Genomic DNA, 13388 nt, shown 5'->3' on the forward strand with positions numbered 1-13388 from the left:
GCCAATGTCCTTGTTAATGAGGTCCATGATAATCCGTTCCATGGTCTTGCAGATCAGAATAGTTTGCCAGATGGGTCTATAATTTCCAGGAGTGGCGGACTCCCCACCTTTGTGTAAAGTGATGACAGTGGCTGTCCTCCACTCAGCTGGGACAAAGCCGGTACTCAGGCTTTGATTGAATAGGGCACCTAATGGTGCTGCAAGTTACTGCCTGAGTTCAGGTAGGATGCAGCCTGGGATGTTATCGGGTCCCATGGAGGCTGTATTTTTTGCCTTTGAGAGCAGTGATGACCTGATCCCTAGAAATAAGGGAAAGGGAGCCAGTACTGGGAATGTCTTGATTTACTGATGTGGGGATAGAGGGGTGAAATTTTCACTGAATCTGTCAGCCAACATGTTTGCTATATCTATGGCATTTGTATATGTGGTGTCCTTGACCACCATTTCTGAAAAGATCTGGGTGCTACCTTTGAGATTACGAATATATGTGAAGAAGGCCTTATGATTGCCTCTAGTAGATGTAGCCAATTTGGACTCGGTTGCTTTGGAGGATTTCACTAGTGCTCTTATTTGCTTGTTTAGGCTAAGGAGAGATTGCTTCCAATTGGGCACCTGCTCCTTCTTGGTCCTGGAGTGCAATTTTTTCTTTTGTTATAGAGTTTATTTATTGCAGATGTCCACCAGACAGGTTTACTCTTTCTTGCGGAGGATGATTTAGTCCTGTCAGGTATTCCTGATTCCATTCATCTATATAAATGTTCATATAGTAATCTGGTATAGTTTTGGATAATGGTTCCAGTTCCTAGAGAGGGGGAGGGGCTGTGAATCTGTTTATACCATCCCTCAGAAGGCTGTAATTAACTTTGGGGAAGTTTTTTTGCTTGACCCTAGCGAGAGGGGGGTCGGGGGGAGATGGTGACTTCGAACGTGACCACTTTGTGGTCAGATCTTACAAGGGAGGATGATACTGCAGGGAAGCTGTAGGGGTTACTCATGTTGGTTAATACCAAGTCCAACATATTATCACCTCTTGTTGGGGTATCGACTAGCTGTTCCAAAGCATTTGCATTGACAAAATCGAGGAATTTCTGGGCATTTGTGTTCTGGCATGAGTAGTTCTTCCAGTCTATGTTTGGGTAGTTAAAGTCACTCAGGATCAGGGTAAAGTGTGAATCTTGATAGATTTGAAGAGGTCTAGATAGGCAGATTGTGCATCTTGAGTCAGATTTGCAGTCCAGTTGCTAGCTATGATTTGTATAGGGGTTTTGTCAATGGTTAACTGCACCTGGAGTGTCTCACTGTCATACTGTTTGACCAGCCTGGAGGTGTGTATGTCTTTAATATATATTGAAACTCCATCTCCTTTGGCTTTACTACCCACGTTTTGGGGTCTGAATGTATGATAGGATGAGTAACCAGGTATGGCTGGGGTGCTCTCTGCAACTTTGAACCAGGTTTCTGTGGCTGCACAGACGTCAGCATTTTCCAGGGTTAAGAATGCTTGCAATAAGTGCAGTTTCATGTTCAGACTTCTAGTGTTTAGCAGCATGACCTTTAATTTGCATTTTGTTGAAATTTTATGCTGGTAGTTTTCTAAAAAAAGGCCTCTGAGTTGTTTGCTTAGTTTGATGAGTGATTTCTTCCTGCTGGTGCTGCACCTACAAATTTTTGCAATTTTTTCTTCCTTCTGTTATACAGCCTATGCCTCTATGCAGCTATTAACATGCATGTATAGGGTTTCTGTGAACAGTTCTGCATAAGCAGCAGTGTTGTCAGGGTTTATGGGGGCTTGAAATTTTTCCAGGTTATCACTCAATAGCAGGCAGTTAACCTTAGATAAGTTCTTGAATATTCCAGATTTGGCTGGGGGTCCAGCTTTTATTTTTTTACTTCAAATGAGACCATTTTGTGGTTTGTCCTTAACAGGGAAGACATTACACTAGGGGGTGTGTAGCACTCTCCCATATTAGTGAGGACCAGATCCAGTATGGTTGCTTCCCTGGTTGGTGTATTGACAATCTGGTCCAGGGAGCTTGTGTTTACAAAATCCAGGAATCTCTGTACCTGTACATTTGGTGTTGTACAATATTCCCAGTTAATAGTGGGGTAATTAAAATCACCCATGGCTATGATATTGGGTTAGATTGTGAGTGTTTCCATTAAGTTTAAATACATGGTATGAGTTTTCCTGGGTCATAGAGGGAGACCTATAGCTTGCAAGGAAGTGGTAATGGATTTTGCCTATGATGATTTGAACATGAAGCAGCTCAAGTGCATTGTCCTGTTTGACCAGCCTTGAGGTATATTTATGTTTGATGTAAATCAAGACACCTCTACCTTTAGTCCCTGTCTGTGTAGCAGCTGGTCTAAATGTGTGGAAGGTGTTATAACCCTGCTCTCCGCAGCTTTAAACCATGTCTCAGTGACTGTACAGATGTCAGCATTCTCTAAGGTGAAGAGAGCTTCTATGGAGTGGAGTTTTTTTTGTTTAGACTCCTAGCATCGAGCAGTAATACCTTTAGATTTTCTTGGTTTTGGTTTGCTACATCGGAAGTACTTTCAGTTTACCATTGTCAAAAAAGGCACTATGGGGGAAGACAATGCTTTAGCTAATATTCAAAATCTTAGACGGGAGAGGTGCAGACTATCCCTAGCAAAGCAACATGGTCTGAAAAATATTGCACCCCTTAGAATGACACCAGAAACGAAGCCAGTTATTAAAGTCAGTCATCTTTTGTTCGTATTGTGGCATCATCCTTTGAGAACATAAAATGCTGCTCAATGCTAGGCTAATACCTGCCTCAGACACATATTCTGAAAACTCCATGATGTCTGTCTTCATATAGTGTAGGGAAGTATGTCTCAGGTCATTTACACCAACAAGGACTATGACTGAGTCATACTTGAACTTGTGGTCTAATGATCTGAGTGCATGCATAATGTGGTGGATCCTAACCCCTAATAAGCAACTGACCATGACATTCTCCTTACTCAGCCTGGAGAGATGGACATGGACATCTGAGTGAGTCACAATAGAATCTCCCAATGGCCAGAATGTTGGATTCGGTGGTGGCTTGCCTTATGGGCTTAGACGTACAGGCTCCATGAGATGTTGCTGCATGTGCTGATGTGGGTGTTGTTTTCAAAGAGTGCATTCAGGGCTGCTGACAGTACTTGTTATGCATACTTTTTCTAGGAGATATTTGGGGTTTAGGAAGGTAACATTTGAGTGCCTCAGCATATGTGGGTCATGTCTGCTTTGAATTGTGTGTGATGGGTGCAGTCTGTGTACTACTGACAACCTTATCGACATTAGGAGTACTTTTATGTAAGAGCTTTGCATCCAGTGACATTGTGTAAATGCATGTCTCACATACCATATCAGTTTGTTTGAGAATTAACTGGTTGTCAGTAAACATGAGACAATTTCTACATTCGCGTCATGATGCCCATATCCACCAAGCTGGTAAAAGAGATGGGGGAAAGTTCATTTCCATGGCAACAGACCGTTTTTTATTGATTAGACAGTTGGAGTGAGAATATAAAGCAATGTCAGGAGTATCAGGTTTGCAACTCTGGGAAAAGTGGTTGTTGTCCTGTTTGCAACTAGGTATTGGTGAAATTTCAGTTGTGCTTTTGCAGGAAAAATGTCACTCAAGGTGTCTGTGTCTATACAGATTCCTGCCAAATACTTGAGGAGAAACTAATAAGCAGACCCTGAAAATTTAAGGATGAAGTATTTAGGCAGATATTCTGAAGTTAGAAACAAATCAAGCAGTACTTACTGAAAACAAAAAATTAGCTTGTCAAGAATGATGAAATGAAGGGAGTTGTGTGAATGGCTGTTGCCTGGCTACTACTAGTGCTGGTCTCACCACAGCTTCTCTCTGCTGGGCTACAATGCTCCTTTGCTTCTTCTCTCACCAGAAGCAAAATATGAGCACCAGTCTAAAAACGAGAATCAGGCCACAGCCTGTTTGGTGATCCACAGTCTTGTCCTAGATGATGCAAGGGTTTATACGCTTGTTGTGGCCTTTTCCTGGTCAATGCTTTGAAAAGCAACCAGACCAATCAAAAATGTCAAGCACAGACAGTCACTGCCCATCCAGAAACACTCAGGAATCAATGCACTCTGCTCCTTTTCTCACCAGGAGCAGAATATAAGCACAAATTCCAAGATGTCACCTATTAAGCAGTTATTAGGCTTTCCGGTGATTAGCAGTCTCTAGGAAATAATGTATGTGTGCTCCTTCTCTCACCAGGAGAAAACAGAAGCACTAATCCCAAGATGATTACTGAGAGGCAGAATGTGGGCTCTCCAATAACTGGTAGTCTTGCAATAGATCTTTAAAGGTAAGATGAAAAAATGGGTTAATATCTTAAGTACTGCAGTGTGCACTAAGCAGTTAGATATGAAAAAGGGGGTAACTTAAGCTTTAGCTGTCTAAGTGGAGAACCACTAATTTTAAAAGAGCAAGATAGATTGAAAAGGTGTGGGCATTTTTTATTGTGTACAACACTTTATTCCCTTATGAGTTGTAATGGTTAATTTATTTGTCTGTTCAGGATAATAGTTTCATGAGAGTCATTGAAATGCAATTTGGGGAAATTAAGTGCCAGTGAGAGAGAGGCTAAATTATTAAATTACATCAGTCTTTAAATATGCATATGCGGTCAGTATGCAGCACAGCATGAGGCAGAAACATACAGTTGCATATTAAGAGTATTTGAGCCTTTATGACCTGAGGAAGAAGTAATTTTGAGGTGCTAACAGGTTAGCAGAGTAAGGGTACAGCATTTACTACACAGGGCAAGCAAGCTGCTTTAGAGCTGCTGGAATTGGGACAGAGCAGTATATTAGGGGCATGGTGTCTTAGCTAAGATACTAGGAAAACTGAATCACAGAATACGGAGACTTCTCAGGGCAATGTATTAGGGGCATGGTGTCTTAGCTAAGATACTAGGGAAGTTGAATCACAAAATACGGAGACTTCTCAGGGCAGTGTATGAGAGGTGTGGTGCCTTATCTGAGATACTAGAGAATCTGAATCACAGAATACAGAGACTTCTCAGGACAGTGTATGAGGGGTGTGGTGCCTTAGCTGAGATACTAGAGAAGCTGAATCACAGAATACGGAGACTTCTCAGGGCAGTGTATAAGGGGCGCGTGGTGCCTTAGCTAAGATACTAGGAAAGCTGAATCACAAAATACGGAGACTTCTCAGGGCAGTGTATTAGGGGCATGGTGTCTTAGCTAAGATACTAGGGAAGTTGAATCATAGAATACAGAGACTTCTCAGGGCAGTGTATGAAGGGGTGTGGTGCCTTATCTGAGATACTAGAAAAGCTGAATCACAGAATACAGAGACTTCTCAGGGCAGTGTATGAGGGGTGTGGTACCTTAGCTGAGATACTAGAGAAGCTGAATCACAGAATACAGAGACTTCTCAGGACAGTGTATGAGGGGTGTGGTGCCTTAGCTAAGATACTAGAGAAGCTGAATCACAGAATACAGAGACTTCTCAGGACAATGTATGAGGGGTGTGGTACCTTAGCTGAGATACTAGAGAAGCTGAATCACAGAATACAGAGACTTCTCAGGACAGTGTATGAGGGGTGTGGTGCCTTAGCTGAGATACTAGAGAAGCTGAATCACAGAATACAGAGACTTCTCAGGACAATGTATGAGGGGCGTGGTGCCTTAGCTGAGATACTAGAGAAGCTGAATCACAGAATACAGAGACTTCTCAGGACAATGTATGAGGGGTGTGGTGCCTTAGCTAAGATACTAGGGAAGCTGAATCCTAGAATACGGAGACTTCTCAGGACAGTGTATGAGGGAAGTGGTGCCTTAGCTAAGATACTAGGGAAGCTGAATCCTAGAATACAGAGACTTCTCAGGACAGTGTATGAGTGGCATTGTGCCTTAGCTGAAATACTAGAGAAGCTGAATCACAGAATACGGAGACTTCTCAGGACAGTGTATGAGTGGCATTGTGCCTTAGCTGAGATACTAGAGAAGCTGAATCACAGAATACAGAGACTTCTCAGGACAGTGTATGAGGGGTGTGGTGCCTTAGCTGAGATACTAGAGAAGCTGAATCACAGAATACGGAGACTTCTCAGGACAGTGTATGAGGGAAGTGGTGTCTTAGCTAAGATGCTAAGGAAGCTGAATCACAGAAATTAAATAAACCGATAGTATCCTCATTGGTTACTGCAAAACTATACTATCTACGTCTGCTTCTATGATCCTGAAGTGTTTCCCCAAATGTGCTGTTTGAATGCTGAAAAGGAGTGGCATTAGATAAGTAATTCTATTCCAAAGCAATTACCTTAGTGGAAATAGCCTCTTTATGTTTATTGTGAGACCTTTTTTCTTCCAAAACTCAAGGGCTTGAAGAGTGTGGGGACCTGTTTGTTATGTATCGTAACAGTAATTAGGGATGGACAAGTAGGTATATAATGGAACATGTAAACAAACATGGCGTTATAAAGTTTTTAATCAATTTTCCAGCCCAGCCAGCCAAGGAAGTAGTTAGACGATGTGTCCTATAAAGAACACTAGCTACAAAAAGCAATACTATTCTAAGCTTTTTTCAAATGATCAGGGAAGCAATCAGGCACTAAATGGCCTGCAGTGCTTTCCAAGTAAAACTTAAGATCTAAGTATCTTCCCAGACACTTAAATGACCTGTCACCTGTGGCTTTAACTGAACATGTATGATCTAACTATACTCCCACATACTTGTTTTATTCAGTAGGTATAGACAAGGTGTTTCTCTAACATTTCAGAAAATGAATGCCTGCCATTGCTTTTGTGACAGAGAATGTGAGGCTTGAGTGGGCCAAACACTAGCGGCTATTAGAGGTGATCCACTGGTTTGTCCTTTACTTTCTGTCATTCAGAACAGTGATTACCACAGGTAGATGCAAGGAACTCCACACATAAAAACATTGGACCTGAAACTGTGCCTTGAGGTACTCCAACTGCTGTAGACCGGTAGACTAAAACTGTAGGATTCAATGTTAGTGGGCAGGCTTATCTAAATAAGCAGGTTTTGAACCACTTACAGGCTACATCTTCAATACCACAACACTCTATTTCACTGGGAAGGTATGTTCTCTGGTGCTAAAGGGTTTTATCAAATCAACAAATAAAAATGGAGGAACTTCAGGGAGCTATCTAGAATATATGAACAGACTATCAGTATAAGAATATGTTTATATGATTATACAGCAGATAATTTAAGATGGAGACGAAAAGTGAAGTGTAGCATCTCCCTCCCTTTCCCCTTGACTGTATACTTGTGACACTCTCTCTTCTCAAGCAAATTTTTGATTCAGTAGATTTTCTAACAGTGTGCCAAGCCAAACTCAATTCCTTAAATGTACACTTTAATTTGGTTTTCTATAAGATTAGGTAAAAAGGACTTTTAGTAGCATTCCCTTATAATACTGTTTTTTTTTTTTCTTGGATATGGGGTATTTACAGCAATGAGTTAATAATCCACAAATACTGATAAGCCATCAGTACCTCTGCATGCAAATAAATTAAAAACCCAAACAGATCAAAACCTGACTGTCATGATGAGAGTGGGGGGGAGGGGATACATCATCAACTTAATGACGCCCTGCATCTGACAGGAAGAAATAGCAAGAAACATAGACAGGAAGACAGTATCTGAAGAGCAACAACCTTGATTCTAAATTGTCCAAAACCGTTGAACGAAGTGAGGAATACATGCCATTTAAAAACCTAATTATTTCAGTAGCTGTGGAATTAGCAGGTGGTTCATAACAGGGTACTAGTGACTCATTTAAACTTCAGTTTACTTCTTCTATTTTTTTTTTTTTTTTTTTTTTTTTGTGGCTTAAACGCAAAAGTACCTGGTCTCTGTGACTGTCAGGAAAGTGTGCTTTCACTCTGTGGAACTGTCAATGCCTGTATATGTGTGCTCGAATATGGCTCCAAAACTTCAAAAAATAAGATAAAAACATGAGGTAAGAGTTTAAATATTTCCTGGTGAATGCAAATGTAACTTATTTGCAATTTCATTGAGTGGAAAAGCTGAGTATGACATTTGGCTTGTAGATATGTAGCTTTGTCAGGGTACAGGATCAAATTACAAGATATGCAAATATTTTTATCTGGGTTAAGATCAGAAGCTGAAATTAAAACCAATCTAACTGACAAATAATAACCAATTTTGTGTTTCACTATTAAGATGTTCCTTCATCACCCTTATATTTTTATGCAGGCTGGTATAAGTAACAACGGTTATTAGCTAGGCTGGTAGAAACTTTGCTGGGCTAGTGAAATTTCCCTGTTTAATAATACTATTAGTCGTTCCTCCCCCTCACCTGTGTTTCTTTATGTATTTGAGATATAGCTATCTATATCTATCTGCATATAAATAAATACAATCTGCCTAGATATAATACAGACACATACACAAGAAACCATGTAATATGCAAGTATAAACTTACACACACAAACACACACACACACATATACATACACACACTCACACATACAAATATACATTTTTTTTTTTTATATTTCTGTGTATGTAAAACTAGAAATTAGTGAACTTTGTCTAGGAGTTAAGAACCACATTCTGCTTTTTGATTCACGCTACTGTAGCTTTTTTTTTCCAGTCATAGGGTGGATACAAATGTCATATACAGCTTCTGACATGACCATCTCAATGATGCTTTATGCAGATTTTTTGAACTCTGAGCATAACATATTTTGTGTTTTTATTTATTTATTTATTTGTTGTCTGTAAATAAAAGATCTGCAAACCTATTCCTTATGCCAATTCACATATAGGCTTGCCGATTAAAGGCAAACTAGGCAATGTCAGTTTGGCTGAGATTAACAGACTAAATAGGCATAAAATAAAAAACATTCCTAAGTACTGGGCAAAGGCCCTCATACTCACTGGTCAGTGGGCGGCACCCCCTGCTCTCCCCCACCTATTAAAATGAACTCTGAGACTGCCAAACCTTGAGTAAGATGTAGTTCATCAGATGACTCATTTCCCTATTAGAGTTTGGCTTCACCTTACTTATTTTTGTGTGTGGTCTTCTCTACAGCCCTGGTAGGGATGTTATCAAATGATGGAAGTAAAAGGGAAGTATTTTACAGTGGAAATCTGTATGTGTTCCTTGTGCTGATTTGATCCATGAAACAGCACTGATAAGTGGATCTAGTGATTCCTGAATGTTCCACTGTCATTAGTGTTTTATTCTGCAAATCATCTTAAAGGATTTACTTTAATTTTCACCACAAAAATGCAATGTAGCCTAGTGTGATGCAAACCAGAAACCTAATATGTGCTTCACTAATCTTTAATCCTGATTTGCAGTTGGAAGGGGTCAAACATTTTTCGGACTAGCTTCACATCATAATATTATGGTGGTCAGTCTGGCACAGTGGTCTCAGTGGAGCTGTAGCCCATGTTCTTAGAAATTAAATTGTGAAAATGTCATTATTTGGAGTGTGCATGGTGAATGGAAAGGCCTCAGCATCAGTAAATGTTTATCCTGTTTCTGGCACAGTGCCATGGTGATCCAGCAGCATGCAAACTGAATATGAAACATATTATGTTATTGTTCCCTTTGGGCGTTTCATGACTCCCTTCTGAAAATGGGTGCTAAGCAGCAGTTTTAATTCAGTCAATAAAAATTAAATAAATAAATATTCATGAGCCTCTCTGGAATGTCATATACAGAAAGGCAGTCCTAGGTATTATCCACTGGTGTTATGCATACCTCTCAACTGTACAGATTTTCTCAGAATGGACAGATTTTTGCTTCATATTTTTGGTCCAGTTTTCATAAAATTGTGCTTTTTCTGACAAATCATTAAAGACTGAAGTCAGAAAATAATGACAAGACATTTGAGTTTCAGACTTCACACCCTTTAGAAAATTCATGCTAATGCAAAATCTATTTTTCTATTAACTTTCTAAGTTTGTAAGAGAATGATCCCTATTTTGGGGCCTTTGCCCCCCCCCCATTATTTATGGCTTTGTCCAGATTTCTTTCTCTAGGAGGTCAAAAGATATTGTTACACTAAGATATGTGAGGCAGTCGTCCTGCACACCAAGCAGCAACAATGTTACAGGAGGTGATTCTGTTAGAATTACAGAAGACTAAGGGGTACTCTAGACAACAACTATTTAATAAAATGGGAGGCAGAAACAGGTGACACTTGACAAGGAAGTTTACTGCACACACTGATGATATTTTGGACAGTCTGTAACTTTACTGTATACATTGTGGGCAGTGAAGCAATCCGGCCAATAAGTATTACTGGATATACTGTGTTAAGTGGGGACATTACAGATAGAGGAAACACTAGGTAATAAGCATTATTGTACCCACTGAGGAGGTAGGGACCACTGGCAATACGTTTCACGTATACATCATGGAGATGGTGATTGTAGGTAATACGTTTTCATATACACACATCAGAAAAGGTGAGGAATCCTAGGCAATAAAGGTTCCTGTGTACATTGTGGGAGTTAAGGACTCAATGTTTTACTGTATACGTAATGAGAGATATGGAAACTGTAATGTGAAAATGTTCCTGGTAGGGGAAGCGGGAAATCCCAGGCAATAACCATTATTGTATACATCGGGGCTGGTGGGTCCTCAGGCAATAAGTATAATGTTATACATTAGTAGGGTCAGCATTGGACATAGGCCAACTAGGTAATTGCCTAGGGAGCCGGTTTGGAGAGGTCATGTTTTCAGTTTATTTATTTCTAGAGTAAATATATCATGTCTTTGCTCTAAAAAATAAATAAAAAAGCTGTGCCTTGTACAACACAGCATGCCTACCCAGTATGGCGATGGGCACCCAGGAGGGGGGTGCTCAACTTGACTTGACCATTCAAGTCAAGCAAAATCAGGTTAGACTTCTATTGCAAGGTCAAGGTGCAGAGAGCACACAATGTTCAAATAGTAGGTGCAAAGCTGTGACACTGACAGTAGAAGGAGGTTAGTATCAATATGATGCATTTTTGTTAATTAATACTGTAGTTCTCTGACTGGCTTCATTGGTTCGCTGCATCTTAAGGAGGCCAGGAGGGATATTCTACTGAATTCTGGACAGCTGAGAGAAGTAGTGCGATAGGCATGATGATTATTATTATTATTATATTTATTTATTTGTTTATTTATTTATTATTTATTTATTGACATTCGTTGACCGTGAAAGTCCACTGGGTGAGAAACCCATTTTCAGTGGAGGCCGGGAAGAAAAGCTCCACAGTGAGTAACATAACAACATCAGATTACAGTAGATAGGTAGTTATACAGTTTTGGAAAGAAAGACTTTTTAAACTATATAAAAATATAGACATCAATTATCACATCATAGCAAGCTTTTTTACAAATACTGTAGCACCTTCTATTTAACATAGAGGTGAAGGTCAAGACATTTTGTGGAAAAAATAAATTACATTTAATTCTGTTTAAGTACACTGCATTAAAACCTAAGATATTCACTAGTACCCACTCACTATATTTTTTCCACCAGGAAATGAGTTCGGGAGAAACAATATGTGGATTGGTTGTTAGTGATTGATTGGTTGTTAGTGATTGGTTATAGCTTTGGGTAGAGAGAGTAATAAGAAGAACATTATGGGGGTCTGGTATTAAGGGAGCAAGGACATGTGGTGTTGTTTAGATAGTAGATTTTTACTGAGGATTTAAAAGCTTTAAGGGAATCTAACAAAGTAATAGATGTTGGTAGAGCATTCCACGGTTTAGCTGTGAAATGGGAGTATAAGCTTTGTCCTGCTCTTTTGTTTGGTTTTGATATGGTCAGAAGTTGTTTGCTTATTTCTAGAGGGAGTATAGGGTTGAAGAGTTGACAGGAGAGCAGGGCATTTCTCTGGGTTATATACTAGCTCTATTATTATTATTATTATTATTATTATTATTATTATTGAAGCTGGCAGTAATCAGCCATATTATCTGACAATATTCATGGCCTTGTGATTTGTGTAAAGCAACTTGGAATACTGTGCGAGTGGCAACTTGCCTGTGAGTGAATTGACTAACAAACATGAATCTTATTAACTGTCCATCAGACCTCATGACTATAACTTCTGGGTGGGGGTTGGCATGCTTTTCCCAAATATTGGCTCAAAATTTTGCTCTATCCCTCCTAACCCCTAATAAAACTGGTAATTTTAGTAGAAAAGGTGGTGGCTTACAACTAATAAAATGTCAATAATTAGAGTTACAGACTTTTGCTCAAAAACACTTATTTCACATTCTCTTGTTCTGTCATTTCCTCGTGTTAATAGTAATTATAATTTAAAAAGGATCCCTGATCATTTTTGGATCTGTTCCTGATTCTGGAAGTAAGAGGTCGAGAGCTATGGGGTTGGGGTTGGCTGGATAGAAGTAACCTGATGTTTTGTTGTTTAATCAGTTTTAAGAAGTTACTACTATCTGGCTTTACAAGACTAGTATATGTTAATGAGAAGCAAGTTGGACTACTTAACTTAATACCTGCTATGCACTGACAAAGAAGGTGTAATTGTTGGGGTTGTCTGGAGGAAAATGACTAGCTACCTGCTGTTGTTTGAGGATTATTCTGGCTGTGCACGAATACTGTGATTTATGTCACGTAACATAGAATTGTTTAATGTGTAGCAACTGTTTGTTTGAAACAAAGGTGAAATGGTCATCCTTTTTGAATCACAGTCCAGCAATGAATTGTACATAGACATGGCTATAGCTGCTTGGTAGAGGTTGTCTAGATGAAAGTAACTGATCCTCTTGTCACTTGCTTAGTTTATAGCCATTTCTCAAAGGAACAGAATGCATCACAGAATACCTTGACTTTTAGAGCATCTTGGGGAAAGGGGGGGTCTGGTGATCCACAGACACCAAGGCAGAATGAACAGATATTGACATAGGCTTAGTAATGGTCTCTGTCAGACCCCCACCTACTCTAAAACCAGCCCTGCTCAGAGATGCATACAGAAGGTTACTGTAGCTTGTTTGAGGAATGGGGAATGATGCCATTATTTCTTAAACTTTCCTCCCAAACATCAAGTTTTATCCAAGTCTGACATCAGAGGGGTACACAGAAGGTGGCTGTCTTTGTGGCTGGAGTTGAAGAGGCATGCTGAGAATACACATGACAGCAGTGACTTGAAAGATATGATTGAATGTATGATTGTGGCCATTTGTTCATTAATGTTCATCTCAATTTAACACCAGATGGAGATGCACAGAAAGTGAGTACCCTTTTTAAGTGGCATAGGGAGGCAGATATAATTTCCAGACATGATTTATGTTTCATCACAAGCATTTGTCTTCTGTGTTTATTTGCATGCTATTTGATTATCTTTGAG

The 13388-nt window shown here is 39.6% G+C and overlaps 1 protein-coding gene across 1 annotated transcript in view; it reads left to right on the forward strand.

Moving 5' to 3' along the window:
- The first annotated feature begins 7684 nt into the window (after positions 1-7684).
- The window catches only part of NLRC3 (NLR family CARD domain containing 3), a 778434-nt gene continuing 772730 nt past the window's right edge, over positions 7685-13388 (forward strand). Inside the window, exon 1 of the mRNA XM_044089322.1 lies at positions 7685-8004. The gene's annotated coding sequence lies outside the window, so the exon portion shown is untranslated. The remainder of the gene's footprint in view (positions 8005-13388) is intronic.

Source organism: Protopterus annectens, chromosome 12.part0 (assembly GCF_019279795.1).
Source record: "Protopterus annectens isolate FY-2018-M chromosome 12.part0, PAN1.0, whole genome shotgun sequence".
NCBI classification, from domain to species: domain Eukaryota; kingdom Metazoa; phylum Chordata; order Ceratodontiformes; family Protopteridae; genus Protopterus; species Protopterus annectens.